This window comes from Nicotiana tabacum, chromosome 20, assembly GCF_000715075.1.
Source record: "Nicotiana tabacum cultivar K326 chromosome 20, ASM71507v2, whole genome shotgun sequence".
Lineage (NCBI taxonomy): Eukaryota > Viridiplantae > Streptophyta > Magnoliopsida > Solanales > Solanaceae > Nicotiana > Nicotiana tabacum.
This window is the reverse complement of record NC_134099.1, coordinates 49,500,064-49,518,553: the sequence shown is the minus strand read 5'-3', so window position 1 is coordinate 49,518,553 and position 18,490 is coordinate 49,500,064.

Genomic DNA, 18,490 nt, shown 5'->3' with positions numbered 1-18,490 from the left:
GGTTGCATGCCTTCTTCTACAGTCCAACGACGAGCGATGATCTGCTTCTAAGGGCACCATCCCCTCAGGAGGACCGGGAAATAGCATACTAAACCCAATAGGGAATAATACAATAGACCGAACGGTCCAAGGAGCCGCGCCCGCGCGGACCGAGCTTGCAACAACAAAATGGCATGTACTTACAGCATATATCTACGCCAAGCAATAAAGAATATCTTTCAACATCTTATTCTCGAGACAAGGAAATCTCAAGTATACTCCCGATAGGGGCTTCTCAACCAAACGCGTCCCGAGATACTCGGAGACTTAGTGGAAGCAATTCAGCACCCACACGACCCCAGGGTCAGAACTCTAGGCTCATAAAGCCCCTACAAGGCAACTCCGAGTTCATGAAAAATAGTCTTCATGCTTAAACAAATTCGACGACTCGGAGATTGTCAACCATCACCAATCGCCATGCACTAGAAAACCCAAAATTGTAAGACCCCTAGCGGGCAGAACTGATGTAACTAGATATATTCTACATTACAAAAATTGTAAGACCTCAATAGGCATGACAACTGTAATACCTCAACAAGCATGAAAATTCCGAAGTTCAGGCTATACGTCGCATTTGTAAGAATCCTAAAAGGGCATACCCTCGGTATAGAAGCATGAACTATCACTCGGAATCAAAAATGGCTCCGGCCAATCACATATGACTACAGTCAAAATGGCTGATACAGCTGAACTAACGTGACTCGAGGACGCCCGACCGTCGCTAAACAACAATCGCAGGCCACTACTTCAAATATACTTCGGAAAAAACCGGTTAAAATAGGCTTCCCTCAACAGGCAAAAACGAGCTTCGACCATGTCAGCTCCAAATCACAAGGCTTCGACCGACTCAGCCTAGGAGTTATAAACCTTCCGAGCTACTTGAAACATCGCTGATAACGACTTGAAATCGAGGTTCTTCCAGAACCGACGATGGGTCAGGCAAAAATCTTTCAAAAGACCTTAACGAGCGGAAAACAAAGCCTACAAAAAGCCCATGGACAAAAAGGTTAAGAGCCTTTATCGCCAGCTAAAAAATTGACAACTTGATGATTAAAATGAGCTCGTATCGTAACCCGATTCGGAGATCGGATCCAAAACAGTTAATTATGCAATCCTCCGGGCCATATATGGAAAGGTCTCAATGACCAAAACAGTATAAGAGGCACTATCGCCGGTCTGAAAATACATTAGGGTCAATTAAAGCTCGAATTGCAATGCGACTCGGAGACTAGACCCGAAATGGTTAAACTACAATATGCCTAAGGGCATGGCATAAATGACCCTATCAGTGAGCCTCCGGGCCACCCACCTGTAAGGTCACTTCGACCCGAAGCACAAAAGGCCATCGCCGCCCACCCATGCAGGCAGGAAAGAACTTGAGGGTTAGTTGAAGCTCGAATTGCAAAACGACTCGGAGACTTTACCCGAAATGGTTAAACTACAATATGCCTAAGGGCACGACATAAATGCCCCTATCAGTGAGCTTCTGGGCCACCCACCTATAAGGTCGCTTTGACCCGAAGCGCAAAAGGCTATCGTCATCCGCCCATGTAGGCAGGAAAGAACTTGAGGGTCAGTTAAAGCTCGAATCGCAACGTGACTCGGAGACTGGACCCGAAATGGTTAAACTACAATATGCATAAGGGCACGACATAAATGCCCCTATCAGTGAGCCTCCGGGCCACCCACCTGTAAGGTCGCTTCGACCCGAAAAGCAAAAGGCCATCGCCATCCGCCCATACAGGCAGGAAAATACTTGAGGGTCAGTTGAAGCTCGAATCGCAACGCAACTCGGAGACTGGACCCGAAATGGTTAAACTACAATATGCCTAAGGGCACGGCATAAATGCCTCTATTAGTGATCCTTCGGGCCACCCACCTGTAAGGTCACTTCGACCTGAAGAACAAAAGGTCATCGATGTCCGCCCATGCAGGCAGGAAAGAACTTGAGGGTCAGTTAAAGCTCAAATCGCAACGCGACTCGGAGACTGGACCCAAAATGGCTAAACTACAATATGCCTAAGGGCACGACATAAATGCCCCTATCAGTGAGCCTCCGGGCCACCCACCTGTAAGTTCACTTCGACCCGAAGCACAAAAGGCCATAGTCGTCCGCCCATGTAGGCACGAAAGAACTCAAGGGCCAATTGGAGCTCGAGTAGCAACATGACTCAGAGACTGGACCCAAAATAGTCAAAACGGAAAATGCCCAAAGGCTAGAAATGGGAGCGATTTCTACCTTCCTGCACGGGCATAAATGGTTTAAGGGCAAAAAACTCGAGTCAAACCCCGACTCGGAGACTAAGCCTAAACAGCCGGGAAAAGCACGGAGGCCCCAACACCTGCTCACGTCAAGGATTGCACTTAAGAGTCCCTGGTCGTACCTGATCGATTCCGAACCCACGAGGATCCCGCCAAAACACGGAGACCAGGCCGCCGGATCAAAGGCAATACGGGGAGAGATACAAATGAGGCAAAAAGGAGGTAAAACTTCAAGATTTCTCTCATTTTATATATATATATATGTGTGTGCGGAAGGTGCACTCTCCATCTACAAGCATGCTCTATAAATAACAAAATACAAAGTGGCAATATCTATGCTCCACCCCTAAAAGGTTCAGGCCTACCTGCCCCGGCCTCGTTCTTCGTGGCATCGACAATAAACAAACCGGGTATTACGCCCGACTACCTTCGCTCAAGCAAATCCTTCTAGAAGGGTGGAACCCTGGGCATGGGTCTCTTTAAGCGCCTGTCCTGAAGATATACGACGAATGCGTCCCTCGAAGGCCCGCTCCGACCCGGCTCAATCATCAACGACAAATTGCCACTCCTTCATCATACTTGGTCCAGCTTAGTACTATGCCAGTACAGGCACTGGTCGTTCCCAATCCGAACTTTTGAGAAATTAAGCCACAACTTCACAATTATATCCACTTAGATCGGAGCTCGAAGCCTGCATTTTGATACTTCGGGTATTCCTAGCTCGATCAGCTCCGCCCCTAAGGTCGAAAAGGCGAAAAAAGACTCCTGCCTCACCGAAAGGTTTCTGCCAAGCGAGCTCTGATATGTCCCGAATCGCCAGTGCACCAGCTCGACCCTTTTTTCCCTCGCCAAGAAACCTAAGGGGCCTACCCTCATCCAGGCCCCCCCGAAGTATAGCCCTTTAACGGAATAGCTCAAAGGCATGAGATACAGAGGGATCGTGCTAAAACCTACCACGAAGTGAAGCCGGCAAACCTACTTGACGACCGATCATCCTCCTGATAGCCCAACCCTTGTTGGCTAAAGGATCTGCCGCTCCGGAACTAAGGACTTCGGAAACACTCGGCTCGAATGATGCACTCTCCTCAGAAGCACGAGCCCGTCTCGCCCCTATAAAAGCTCCTTCATGATTATGGAGCACACATCTCATCTATCGTAGTGCTTGGTCTTTACCGTGCCCCAAATAAGCAGCTTCTAAGGGCATGACCCACAACATCACAAAATTAGCGAATCTTGAGGACCCCCGAGAAGCAGAAGAAACCTCACGAATGCATACGAAAAGGGTCGTAATGAGTCAAAACCAATCAAAGGCATCGACCATCAGTACCGCCTTCGGTCTCAAGGTAATGCTCAACCCCGAAGACCTTCTCCATAGCAAGACAACGCTCTAGCAGACCAACAATGCCTTCACCAAATTGGCGTTCAGCCTCAAGAGGCCTCCACCAAAGAAGGTTGGTTTACGAAGAAATGGGCGCCCCTAACAAATGCCCGTGCAAAACAGATTCTGAGTAATGACTTGGGCGGCCCGAAACACATCCAGGCCTCCATTCAGAGATTGCTTCCAGGAAAGCCTCTTCTCAAAGGCCATTATGAGGCTCGGAGATGTTATCCATGCTTTCAAACAAGGAAAGGATCCCGGCGGCCCGAGGTTATTGGCCTAATTCGGGTTCGATTCGAGAAATCACAAAAGACCCCGCGCAAAGCCATTTCATCAACCAAAGGCCGGGGAAAATACTCAAAGCCAATATCACAGGTGACCAAACAGGATCATGCACTTGAAGCAGTAAAAAATATAAAGAAATACAACAAGTATCAATGTAAGGAATCAAGAAAGTATCTTCGTATACAAGTGTTCTCTTATAACGACCCCCGAGGGGTCCTTACATTTGGATACATTACATATGGTTACAAAAGCCCACAAAGGATCCTTACGAAAGAGTGAAGAAGTACAAGTGATACGCATACAGTAGGAGCCTAAGGATCTAGCTTATTTATGATGCGTCTCTGTCATCATCCTCTCAGGAATATGACCTCAAAGACAATATCTTCCAAGTCCGATCCCCTCGGGGACCACATCCCAATCCTCTCGAAATGGCATCTTCAAAAGGAAGGCAAGAGAGAAGAGCAAAATGACGAAGGAGAAGCCGAAGGAATACGAGAAGTGGCTGGGTGAAAATTTTGGCTAATACGAGCTCCGCCAGTACTGCCATTTTGAAGCCACTTATTGAGACATTGCCTCGGCTCGAAAGGCAACAACCGGTAAAGACTGCCGACACACCCCTTGGAATCCAAAAGGGGTGTAACACACCGAGCCAGGGGAGGAGGGTGAGCAGTGGTGTATAATCCGAGCACCCTCTTGAGCAGCGATGCATAATCCAAAGTACTCTCGGGGCCGAAGGAAATTGATCCTCTACCTCATCACCCTAGTCCAACGACAGCAACAACAACAATAACAACAATAACAGCATCAAGCGGCACAACTTCTCCCGATCGAAAGAAGACCGTGGGTTGGGCCACAGGCTCTTGAGGCAATATCTTGAGGCCACAGGCTCCCAACATGACAAGATGGCAGAAATTCAAGATAGCGGGAAATGAAGAAAAGATGGATATCAAAGGAAATTTTGATAAAAGGCCACTCACGAAAAGCTTCATTTATAGGGAGAGCAAAGTAACTGGCGACGCTATTACCGCCCTCAGAAAACGTAATAGCAGGTGCAATTAGTGCATTCATAAAAGCTGAACAAATATCAACAAAAGATCGAAGAATCAGAATATTTTGGGTAATCCTAGAGAAGCAGGAAAGCAAAATGCCTCGACACCTGTAAAAAGGGGGTTGCACCGTCAGCACGATATCGCTTTGGGGGATCAAGAAATGGAGTGTCAAAATCATTTCTTATCACTTCCCTCTAAGAAACGCGGAGACTATCTGTACACGATGAAATATGGGAGACCGATTTCTCCTCGACTGAATACCTCGAAGGGTGATCCTGGAAGCCCAGGATCTCGAGCCAGTTGCTTCCCTCAAGATCAGGCACCCGCCAAGGATAATGTCGGCCAAAGCCTCAGCTAATGCAGGGACCTCTCAAGGAATGCACTCGGTGTCAATCAGGTCTATTCAAGTGGCTCGACATCAGCCCACGCGCACATCACAGAGCTAGCCGGTTGTCCCATCCTATTTTCTTATATCACACAACTTATTTTGTACTAATATTGGATTTCCCCTTTCTATAAAAGGGGAGTCTCTAACACCCTGTAAAGGCAGAGCTCCAACCATTCTGCTCAAGTGCAATAATATCTTCTCTCTCTATTTCTCCTCTCTAACTTGCTTGCCCTCACTGGTTCGAAGTCATTTAGCTTTGTTGTCTTCTTGCCTGTCCTTTGTTTGCCACTCGATATTGGTTCGAAGTTACCTTAATATCCATCGCTTTCTCACTTGTTCTTCATCACATAGCTTAGTATTGGCCGTGAAGAGCCTTGTTGAATTATATCTTCAACTGTTACCACATCCCCGACTATCTCCAATAGCTCGAATTCAACCCTGGCATTGACATCGAGGTCCCCCCTTTGACCGGACCGATGCTCGCGCGGCAAGCCCTTCGGTTTGATTACTATCTCGTTTTAGCTCGTATTTAATCTTTAAACTCTATATTACTAGTATCAACGGCTCTAACAACTAGCTCAAAAATAGATCTTATATTTTTAGAATCCCATTTACAAATTTAATTGTTGTTACCATTTTCATAGTAAACAAAGTATGGCTCAAATAGTAGGGGATTTTAAGTTTAAATACACAAGTGTTTGAAAATCAACTAGTGAAAAAGCAAGATTTTGAGAAAAGTTACAATCTAAGCATGCTTATGAATGTAAAAGGGGTGTCCTAGGTTTGTTTGTAATATGGATCATATCAATGCAATGCCCAGTATGACACTCCTCAAAGAGAGGCTACACATGGTATTAACGCACCGGTCATCATATCAATATCTACCCTTTCCCGCCTTGCGAAGGTAATTAAAGCGAGGGTTGGTCTCTACCCCTATTGTGTCACACCCCTTTTTTTTACAAACTTCACTAAACCCTCTTAAATAAATAAAAAGATTTTTGGAAGCTTGAAAAGGGTTTTCCAATTAGAATGTGACAAAATTGTAAAAAAAGAAAAATAAATCAGAGTCGCCACCTCGCATTAATTTCGGTGTGCCAGGTCACTATTTTTTTAAATGATTTTTCCTTTTAAAACACTTTGGACTCCAAAACTAAGTCTACACCAGAGATTCGGGTAAGGGGTACATTTGACTCGGGGAGAAGGTGTTAGGCACTCCCCAAGTCCCGTGAGAGTCACGGTTGCGTACATGTTTAAATTGGCTTTAAAGAATACTCAGACTGAGGTAGAAAAACACAAAATGAAATAAACACACAAAAGGCTCGAGGCCGTCCCTACCCTAAAAAAAGAATTTAAAAAAATTAAATAAAAATATTAAAGTACTCTTTTATGCTTAGTCATATCATCCAATCTCTGGCCTTCATTTACAGAATACTACGGGGCATACCCCGAAATAAAATATATACAAATACTGCGGGGCATTCCCCGGATAAATTTAACTAAAGGAACGACCTGTCTCCTCAAAAACCAAACAAAAATACTAAGGTTTGCCTACCCAAGTGTTAACGGCCTAGCATGCTCCTAGCGTTCAACGAGTATCTAATAATAACGAAATAACAATAAAACATGACATCTACTGCCTAATTATCTTAAACCCAATTCAACACCCAAAACAGCGAAAATGCCAATTTTCTTCACATTTCTTTTAAGAGCCAATTCATAATGTTGCAAACACTTTCAATTAATATTCCAAGTTAATATCTCATATACCCATATTCAAAATTAGATTTAACATCGAGGGGACTGGTAACAAGAACGAAACAGAACTAATCATTAATTAAGAGGAAAGAAAATTGAGGTCAAAGCATGGCATCTAACAGAAAATAATCACCATAGCAATTAATCATCCAAAATTATAAAGATGAGAGAATAAAATATAGATGACCTTAAATGACAAACTTGAATCTGCAACGTTGGACCAGACCGTCGAAGAGGAGAATCTCAAACAACACCTCAACCCAAAACTTTCGATTGAATGGAAAGCTAATGACCACTACTTCGCTGAGCGAACTTGATGGGTCGAACCTCACCGGAAAACTCGAAGACCCGCAGCGGTGAAAACTTAAAAGTGAGTTTGTTGGTGGCCGGATTTTACAGGTGTTTGGATGTGTTGTTCATGGAGATATTGGCTGGTTTTTGGAGCTTGTTTAATGGAGGTTTACATGGTATTTTAATGGCTGGTTTCCATGGCGAGAACGTGAGGGAGTAGGAGATGGTCTGCGGTGGCTAAGGGTTCTTTTCGCTACTAATCTCGCCGCCTCTGTTCTCTATAGATGTCTATTGCCTCCCCCAATGTGGGTGAAATTAATATATAGCTAAGATTTTTTTTCAAATTCTTAGAGAAAAAAAAGGTTTAACCCCCCAAACGTGTGGTCCCATTGCAATAGGTAAAATCTGCCAAGTATGCGTGTGAGAGAATAAAGTGGAGTGTGTAAATTAAATTGCCATGTATAGTATGTACAATATGATCAAGAATTGAAAGGAGATGACCACTTAATTTTCAATTGTTTCACTTTTCTTTCTTCAATTTTAGTTATTCAAAAGTAGTAAATAAGAAAATAAAGAAAATTTTAACTATTCTATCGTAAGGACTAAAAAAAGATATTTTTTCTTTTCTTTTGATATAAGGTGTAAAATAGCAACAAAGTTAAGAAAATCTTAGTATCTTAAATCACGTGACTTCTCTTTTTCATTTAAGATTTTATCAAAAGTAGAATAAATCAAAAATAACTTGACAAAATACCAAGTAACTTAAATAAAGGAAATCTATTTTTGTAGTTTTTATTTTTGTTATAAAATAAAGCAAAAAAGATTAAACCTTGTTAAAATAGAAATATTAGACCTAAACTAAATATTTAAATGTTAAAATATATAAAATTTTGGGGAAGGTCAAAAATCACATGTCTACAACTGCCCCTCTTTGACTGGAAACGTGAAGAGTTTTCAGACAAAGAACGACTAGACAGGTTTTTGATCCGACTCTTATTTGAAGAAACCAAAAACTAAGAGAAACGAAGAGAGTGTGACCGAGCCCTGGCATCTGATCTACCTACATATCCTTGGCTATAAAGGAATCATGTCACGTGTAGTTCAGAAGTGAATAAGGTGATGGAGCATACTGAGGTGGAGATCTGGTCGAGGTGCCGTCGAGGTTCCGGTCCGCGGTTCCTGCCATTGCATCGAAAATAAAAGGAAATATTTCAGCAAAAGTAAAATAAAAATACAAGATCCTATCTACTTCTTATCTTGAATCTTCCATGAATCTACTCTTGACCTTTAACATACGACTGAAAAATGGGCCATGTTCTTCAGGCGAGCTCTTGATGCTTGTTGAATTTGCGAATTAGAAGTAACTCTGAAATGAATCCCCTTGTTCTCCAGGTGGGTGCCTGATTGCCAAAACTTGAATTGTATTCCCTTGTTATCCAGGTGGGCGCCTGATTTCCAAAACTTTAATTCTATTCCCTTGTTATCCAGGTGGGCGCCTGATTGCCAAAACTCAAAATGTATTTCCTTATTATCCAGGTGGGCGTCTGATTTCCAAAACTTAAATTGTATATCCATGTGGGCGCCTGATTGACAAAACTTAAATTGTATTCCCTTGTTATCATGTGGGCGCCTGATTTCCAAAACTTGAATTGTATTCCCTTGTTATCCAGGTGGGCGCTTGATATCAAAACTTGAACTGTAATCCCTTGTTATCCAGGTGGGTGCCTGATTGCCAAAACTTGAATTGTATTCCCTCATTATCTAGGTGGGCACCTGATTTCCAAAACTTGAATTGTATTCCCTTGTTATCCAGGTGGGCACCTGATTCCCAAAACTTGAATTGTATTCCCTCGTTATCCAGGTGGGCGCCTGATTACCAAAAACTTGAATTGTATTCCCTCGTTATCTAGGTGGGTGCCTTATTACCAACAACTTGAATTGTATTCCCTCGTTATCCAGGTGGGCGCCTGATTACAAAAACATGAATTGTATTCCCTCGTTACCTAAGTGGGTGCCTAATTACCAATAACTTGAATTGTATTCCCTCGTTATCCAGGTGGGCGCCTGATTGCCTAAACTCGAAATGTATTACCTTATTATCCAGGTGGGCATCTGATTTCCAAAACTTGAATTGTATATCCATGTGGGTGCCTGATTGCCAAAACTTAAATTGTATTCCCTTGATATCCATGTGGGCGCCTGATTTCCAAAACTTGAATTGTATTCCCTTGTTATCAATGTGGGCGCATGATTTCCAAAACTTGAATTGTATTCCCTTGTTATCCATTTGGGCGCCTGATTTCAAAACTTGAACTGTATTCCCTTGTTATCCAGGTGGGTGCCTGATTGCCAAAACTTTATATGTATTCCCTCGTTATCCAGGTGGGCGCCTGATTGCCAAAACTCGAAATGCATTTCCTTATTATCCAGGTGGGTGTCTGATTTCCAAAACTTGAATTGTATATCCTTGTGGGTGCCTGATTGCCAAAACTTGAATTGTATTCCCTTGTTATCTATGTGGGCTCCTGATTTCCAAAACTTGAATTGTATTCCCTTGTTATCCTGGTGGGCGCCTGATTTCAAAACTTGAACTGTATTCCCTTGTTATTCAGGTGGGTGCCTGATTGCCAAAACTTGAATTATGTTCCCTCGTTATCTAGGTGGGCGCCTGATTGCCAAAACTTGAATTGTATTCCCTTGTTATCCAGGTGGGCACCTGATTACCAAAACGTGAATTGTATTCCCTCGTTATCCAAGTGGGCGCCTGATTACCAAAAACTTGAATTGTATTTGAATTGTATTCCCTCGTTATCCAGGTGGGTGCCTTATTACCAACAACTGGAATGGTATTCCCGCATTATCCAGGTGTGCACCTAATTACCAAAACTTGAATTGTATTCCCTCTTTACCCAGGTGGGTGCCTAATTACCAACAACTTGAATTGTATTCCCTTGTTATCCAGGTGGGCGCCTGATTGCCAAAACTCGAAATGTATTCCCTTATTATCCAGGTGGGCATCTGATTTCCAAAACTTTAATTGTATATCCATGTGGGCGCCTGATTACCAAAACTTGAATTGTATTCCCTTGATATCCATGTGGGCGCCTGATTTCCAAAACATGAATTGTATTCCCTTGTTATCCATGTGGGCGCCTGATTTCCAAAACTTGAATTGTATTCCCTTGTTATCCATGTGGGCGCCTGATTTCAAAACTTGAACTGTATTCCCTTATTATCCATGTGGGTGCCTGATTGCCAAAACTTGAATTGTATTCCCTCGTTATCCAGGTGGGCGCCTGATTACCAAAACTTGAATTGTATTCCCTCGTTATCTAGGTGGGTGCCTGATTGCCAAAACTCGAAATGCATTCCCTTATTATCCAGGAGGGCGTCTGATTTCCAAAACTTGAATTGTATATCCATGTGGGTGCCTGATTGCCAAAACTTAAATTGTATTCCCTTGTTATCTATGTGGGCTCCTAATTTCCAAAACTTGAATTGTATTCCCTTGATATCCATGTGGGCGCCTAATTTTAAAACTTGAATTGTATTCCCTTGTTATCCAGGTGTGTGTCTGATTACCAAAACATGAATTGTATTCCCTCGTTATCCAGGTGGGCGACTGATTGCCAAAACTTGAATTGTATTACTTCGTTATCCAGGTGGGCGCCTGATTACCAAAAAGTTGAATTGTAATCCCTCGTTATCCAGGTGGGCGCCTGATTACCAAAAACGTGAATTGTATTACCTCATTACCCAGGTGGGTCCCTGATTACCAACAACTTGAATCGTATTCCCAAGTTATCTAGGTGGGCGCCTGATTACCAAAACTTGAATTGTATTCCCTCATTATCCAGGTGGGAGCCTAATTGCCAAAACTCAAAATGCATTCCCTTATTATCCAGGCGGGCGTCTAATTTCCAAAACTTGAATTGTATATCCATGTGGGCGCCTGATTGCCAAAATTTGAATTGTATTCCCTTGTTATCTATGTGGGATCCTGATTTCCAAAACTTGAATTGTATTCCCTCGTTATCCAGGTGGGCGCCTGATTACCAAAACTTGAATCTGTATTCCCTCGTTATCCAGGTGGGTGCCTGATATTGCACCAAAACAGAAAAAACAATAGAAATTTTTCCGCCCCAGTTTTGGGATATGGGCATATTTGTGAGTGTTAATCGGATCATGTCACCTATAGACCTCTAAGAATTTAAAACCTAAATCCCATTATCCAGAAGAGCCCTGAAAACTTCAAATGAAATCTCATCTTAAGAGTGATAACTTAAAAGCTAAATTATATTTTCTAAAGGGAGAACTTACGCTGAAACTTAAAACTAAATCCTATTATCCAGGAGGATCCTGAAAACTTTAAATTAAATCCCATTATCCAGGAGGGTCCTGAAAATTTTAAATTAAATCTCATTATCTAGGAGGGTCCTGAGAACTTTTAAAATTAAATCCCATTATCCAGGAGGGTCCTGCAAACTTGAAAATTAAATCCCATTATCTGGGAGGGTCCTGAAAACTTAAAACTAAAATTAAATCTCATTATCTATGAAGGTCTTGAAAACTTTTAAATTTAAATCCCATTATCCAGCAGGGTCTTGAGAACTTTTAAAATTAAATCCCATTGTCCAGGAGGGTCCTGAAAACTTTTTAATTAAATCCCATTATTCAGAAGGGTCCTGAAAAATTTTTAAAATTAAATCCTATTATCGAGGAGGGTCCTGAGATTGAGAATGAACTTACCTGAGCCATGCTCTTATCTTGGAGGATTCTGAACAGAATTTCCTGCTCCGTGGACCATGCTTTTCCATGGGAGGTCCCTGTGGATTAAAGAAACTTCTTGCCCCTGTTTCAGACAAATAAAATCTTGTTAGTTTGAAAACGTGGTGGTTAGTTTGTGGCATCATTGCTGAGCGTATGCTTCTGCCACTGCCATGCTTCATTCTGATTAGCTGCTCCGGGCTAGCAAGGAGTTGTTTGACCTTTTGATTGGAACTGGATCACAAAACCTCGGTATGACCTGAATCTCTCACACTCACTTGTTGCATTGTGTTTTCATTTTGAAAGTTGCTGAATCCTTGTATTTTCTCAAAATTCAAGATTCGCTTGATTGCCTGAACCTCAGTTATCACCATACTGCTTATTCTAAATCAAGTCAATTGTGATGTGCCTGGCCGGACTCCGCTTTGTGCAATTTAGAAGCTGGTAGTAGGCTTTGAAATCATTTCCTACTTGTTCAACAAGGGCTAACTGAAACTCATAAAGATAGACTCAAAGAGCAAAGTGAAATGATTTTTGACAAAAAGAATAAAGGAAAATTTTGAACATAGATGACGATATGAAGAAGAATGAGAAAAAGAAGACTTATCTGAAGGAAGCAGCCAACTCCAATGATTATGACATGCATTTCGGACGGATCAGCCTAATCTATCCAACCAATCATATTTTATCTCATGTCGTGTCTTCATACCTTAAAAATCGAGCTTTCACTGATCCAACTTATCTATAAAGTCACGAGCCTCATTCGACTTGTAGCGCCCCGAAGGGTTTTCACCAACAAGCCCCTCTCATTTGTTCATCTCTTAACTCACCATCACCTTACGGTGCCCACGAGGGTTTTCACCAATAAGACTCTCTCATTTTAAATTTTCCCTCAACTCACCATTGCCTTATGGTGCCCGTGAGGGTTTTCACCAATAAGACTCTCTCATTTTAAATTTTCTCTCTTGCGCCCATGAACAAAGTATTACCCATGATGTAAATCATAACTCTATCTCGCTTGACCCGGCATCCCCAAAGATTGATCGGAAGGTCTTTCTTTGGACCGTAATGTAGGCTTTTGGACGGGGTTAGAAAGAAAGGGTGGCATGAAGGCTCAAACTAACTTAAGATGTAAAGGGGTCAAAATTACAACTTTTGGAATCAAACCTTTTCGAAACCAAAACTCCTGCCCTAGTTTCTTTGGGCCTGGGGAGTTTTAATTTTTATTTTGATGGGACCGAACCGTAAGGCTGCTTATGTATCCTTAAAAGGAATCAGGTCGGACGTAGTTCAAACGAAAGTTATTTGTTTTTGTTACTTTTCTTTTCTTCTTTTTTCTTTTTCTTTATTTTTTCTTTTTTTTCTTCTTCTTTTTTCTTCTTTTTCTTTCTTTTTTTTCTTTTTCCTTCTTTTTCATTTTTCTTATTTTCACTCATTCATCATCATTTTTCATTCTCTACTTCTGCTATTGATTCCACAAAAGGGGTATGAAAGAAAATAAATAAGGCTCGGAAGGGATAACAAGGATAAAAGTGTTTGGGTAGCGGAACAAAATGCCTTCGTCATTTCAACTTTGAACATGCCAAGTGCAAAATACAACTGAAGGTAAGCAAAGAAATTATACATAGTACCTCTTAACTGCATCAGAATTGATAGCCATATCTACACATTTGCCTTCTATGTTTGTTAAATACAAATCACCATTGGGCAACACTCTTGTCACAACGAATGGCCCATGCTAGTTTGGGGCGAACTTGCCTTTGACTTCCGCCTGATGAGGAAGGATGTGTTTCAATACCATCTGGCCCACTTCGAATTTCCGAGGATGCACTTTTTTGTTGTATGCTCTTTCCATCCTTTTCTGATACAATTGACCTTGACATACTGCAGCCAATCTTTTCTCATCAATCAAACTCAACTACTCAAGCCGGGTTTTGACCCACCCGTCACCATCGATTTTAGCTTCTGTAATGAACCGAAGGGATGGAATCTCAACTTCTGCAGGTATAACTGCCTCAGTTCCATGTACCAGCGAATAAGGAGTGGCACCTACTGAAGTGCAAATAGTAGTGCAATAACCCAGTAAGGCAAAAGGCAGCTTTTCATGCCACTTCCTAGAACCTTGAACCATCTTACGAAGTATCTTCTTTAAGTTCTTGTTGGCAGCCTCAACAACTCCATTTGTCTTTGGGCGATACGGAGTGGAGTTCCGATGCATGATCTTGAATTGTTGGCATAACTTTTTCATCAAATGACTGTTGAGATTAGCAGTGTTGTCTATGATGATCACCTTGGGAATCCCGAACCGACAAATGATGTTTGAATGAACAAAATCCACCACTACCTTCTTGGTCACGGACTTGAAAATTGCAACTTCGACCCACTTGGTACTGTAATCAATGGCCACTAGAATAAACCTATGCCCATTGATGCTGCCGGCTCAGTTGGTCCAATAACATCCATTCCCCAAGCAACAAAGGGACAAGGTGCAGACATTGTGTGTAACTCAGATGGGAGAGAATGAATCAAATCATCGTGTACCTGGTATTGATGACACTTGCGAACAAAACTGATACAATCCCATTCCATGGTGAGCCAATAATAACCTGCTCTAAGCATCTTCTTTGCCAAGACAAACCCGTTCATATGCGGCCCGCAAAACTCCAGAATGCACTTTGGCCATGATAGTTGAAGCTTCTTTAGCATCTATGCACCTCAGCAGTCCTAAATCTGGAGTCCTCTTGTACAAGATTCCTCCACTTAAGAAAAATCCACTAGCCAGACGTCGAATGGTTCTTTTTTTGGTCACCTGTAGCATGTACTAGATATACCCCTGACCTGATGTATTCCTTGACATCGTGGAACCAAGGTTTGCCATCGATTTCCTCTTCTACCACATTACAATAAGCATGTTGATCATGAACTTGTATATGCACGGGGTCGACATAAGCCTTGTCTGGATGATGTAACATTGACGCTAGAGTAGTCAAGGCATCAACAATCTTATTATGAATCCTGGGAATATGTTTAAATTCAACCGACCTGAATTGTTAACAAAGATCATGCAGGCATCGTCGGTACAGTATGAGCTTCAAATCTCGAGTCTCCCATTCTCCTTGAATCTGGTGAACCAACAAATCTGAATCTCCCAGAACAAGTATTTCCTGGACTCTCATGTCTATAGCTAACCTCAAACCCAGAATGCATGCTTCGTACACAATAAAATTGAAGCTGGTCTATTACAGGGTAGTGTTGCCCTGTTTCAGAGATAAGTACATCCCCTATTCTGACCCCTTTCATGTTAGCAGCTCCATCAAAGAAGAGTTTTCAACATGGCTTTTCATCATGGTCAACCTCGTCAACACACATGACCTCTTCATCAGGAAAATAAGTCTCCAGTAGCTCATATTCATCATCCACCAGATTCTCGGCCAAGTGGTCGGCCAAGGCTTGGGATTTCATCGTGGTCCGAGTCACGTAGATGATGTCAAACTCTGTAAGTAAAATCTGCCACTTTGCAAGTCTTCTCGTGGGCATAGGCTTCTGAAAGATATACTTTAGAGGATCCATGCGAGAAATGAGGTAAGTAGTGTAGGACGACAGATAATGCTTCAACTTTTGCGCCACCCAGGTCAGGGCACAACATGTCCTGTCAAGTAGAGTGTACTTAACCTCATAGGGAGTGAACTTCTTACTGAGATAATAGATTGCTTGCTCTTTATTTCCCGTGACGTCATGTTGACCCAATACACAACCAAAAGAATTAACCAAGACTGTCAAATAGAGAATTAAAAGTCTTCCAGGCTCTAGTGGGACCAGCACATGTGGATTCGACAGGTACCTCTTAATCTTATCAAATGCTTCTTGACACTCGTCAGTCCACTTGACTGCAACATTCTTCTTCAGCAGCTTAAGATGGGCTCACAGGTTGTTGTGAGTTGAGCAATAAACCTGCTGATGTAATTTAACCTTCCAAGAAACTCATCACCTCTGTTTTGTTCTTTGGTGGCGGTAACTCTTGAATGGCTTTGATGTTCGACGGATCCAACTCAATACCGCGTCTACTGACCATTAATCCCAGCAGTTTCCCAAACGGGACACCAAATGCACATTTCGCTGGATTGAGCTTGAGGTTGTACCTGCGAAGCCTTTGGAAAAACTTCCTCAGGTCTTTGACATGATCAAACTGCTTCTTTGAATTTATGATGACATCATCTACATAAACCTCGATCTCCCTATGTATCATGTCATGAAATATGGTGGTCATCGCCCTCATGTAAGTTGCCCCAGCATTCTTCAAACCAAATGGCATTACCCGATAACAGTATGTTCCCCATAGAGTGATGAATGTTGTCTTTTCTGCATCTTCCTCATCCATCAAGATCTGGTGATATCCAGCGTAACAGTCCACAAAAGACCCAATCTCATGCTTGGCACAATTATCGATCATAATGGGAATGTTCGGCAATGGAAAATCATCATTTAGGCTTGCTTTGTTAAGATCACGGTAATCAACACAGACCCTGGTCTTACCATCCTTCTTTGGTACTGGCACAACGTTGGCTAACCAAGTGGGATATCGAGTGACCCGAATGACCTTTGTAGTAAATTGTTTTGTGATTTATTCTTTGATCTTCACACTCATGCCAGTCTTGAACTTTCACAACATTTGCTTGACAGGAGGGAATGCTAGATTAGTTGGCAATTTATGAACTACTAGATCAGTGCTCAGGCCCGGCATATCGTCATATGACCATGCAAAAACATCTTTGTACTCAAACATTGTTTTGATTATCTCCTCCTTAACTTGCGGTTCCAAATGTACACTCATCTTGGTTTCCCTAACATCATCTTTGTCCCCTAAATTGATTGTTTTGGTTTCACTCAAATTAGGCTTTGGTTTTTCTTCAAATTGTTTTAGCTCTTTACTGATTTCCTCAAATGCTGCTTCTTTATCATATTCTATTTCATCATCATATTCTACTTCTTGGGTTGTTATTTCAGAATTAGATTGACTTTTAAGACTCGGCTGAAAATTCTTCATGCATGTCATGTCACTATAACCAGCATAAAAAGAACTGTACAAAAGAAAAAATGAACAAAATAAAACACTATTAGGAATAACGGAAAACAGGAAATTTTATTTCATTGAAAATAAAAGGATAGAAGGGTTTGAACATCAAAACAAGCAAAAACTAAAAATCTGGATTACAACCCTGAAATAACCCAAGTAACAGAAAGGAAAACAAAGCAAACTACCAAAACTCCTTCCTGGTGGGGAGAGGAGTAGCTTCCCAATTGCTAAGCTTCACATTTGGGCCAACGAGCTGCACATCTGCTTTACTAGAGCCGTCACCAAATTCTACCATATTAACCTCATCGAACAGACTTTGGAACCTCTTGATCAGCCCTTCATCAACATCGACCATAGGTTTTGGGATTGAGGAGGTTGGAGCTTTTTCGACCCTTGGCTTGACAAAAGACTTAGAGATGTGTGGGACAGGCTTGGGGAGCGACCATACCTTCTGTTTCAGATTTTTAACCCTTTTCACGTCCTTCTCTGTGGGCATGAATCCCAAACCAAACATACCAGGATTCCCATTGGGGCGCACCGGGTGCACAATACCCTGTATATATGAGCCCAGAGCCTTGCCCGACACAAAACCATTCTTCAACATTTCATTCGCAACCATAACGGACTCGGAGGGTAGCTTAGGACCCGGAATGCATTTTTCTTCGGGAATTTTCTCGACAGACACTATTTCAAAAGTCTGATAGACCTAAGGTCCCTTATCATCTTCAGCTTCAATAAATGGAACAATTATGTCATTGCAAGTTGACAAGTCCTTATCACCGTGCACTACTATTTGCTACCTGTCCCATTCAAACTTCACCATTTGGTGCAGAGATGAAGGGACTGCCTTAGCAGCATGTATCCAGGGCCTGCCCAACACAGATTGTAGGAGACAACCACATCTAACACTTGGAATTCCATGGTAAACTCAACTGGCCCTATCGACAATTCGAGCATTATATATCCAACAAAATCTTTACCTCCCCCATCAAAGCCTCGAACACACACACTGTTCAATTGGATTGTTTCGGTGCCAATATTCAATTTTTTCAGAGTAGACAGGGGACAAATATTCGCACTAGAGCCATTGTCAACCAAAACTCTTGAGACAATAGAATCTTTGCACTTCACCGTGAGATAAAGAGCTCGATTGTGTTCTGTACCCTCCATAGGAAGTTCATTGTCCGAGAAAGTGATCCTAT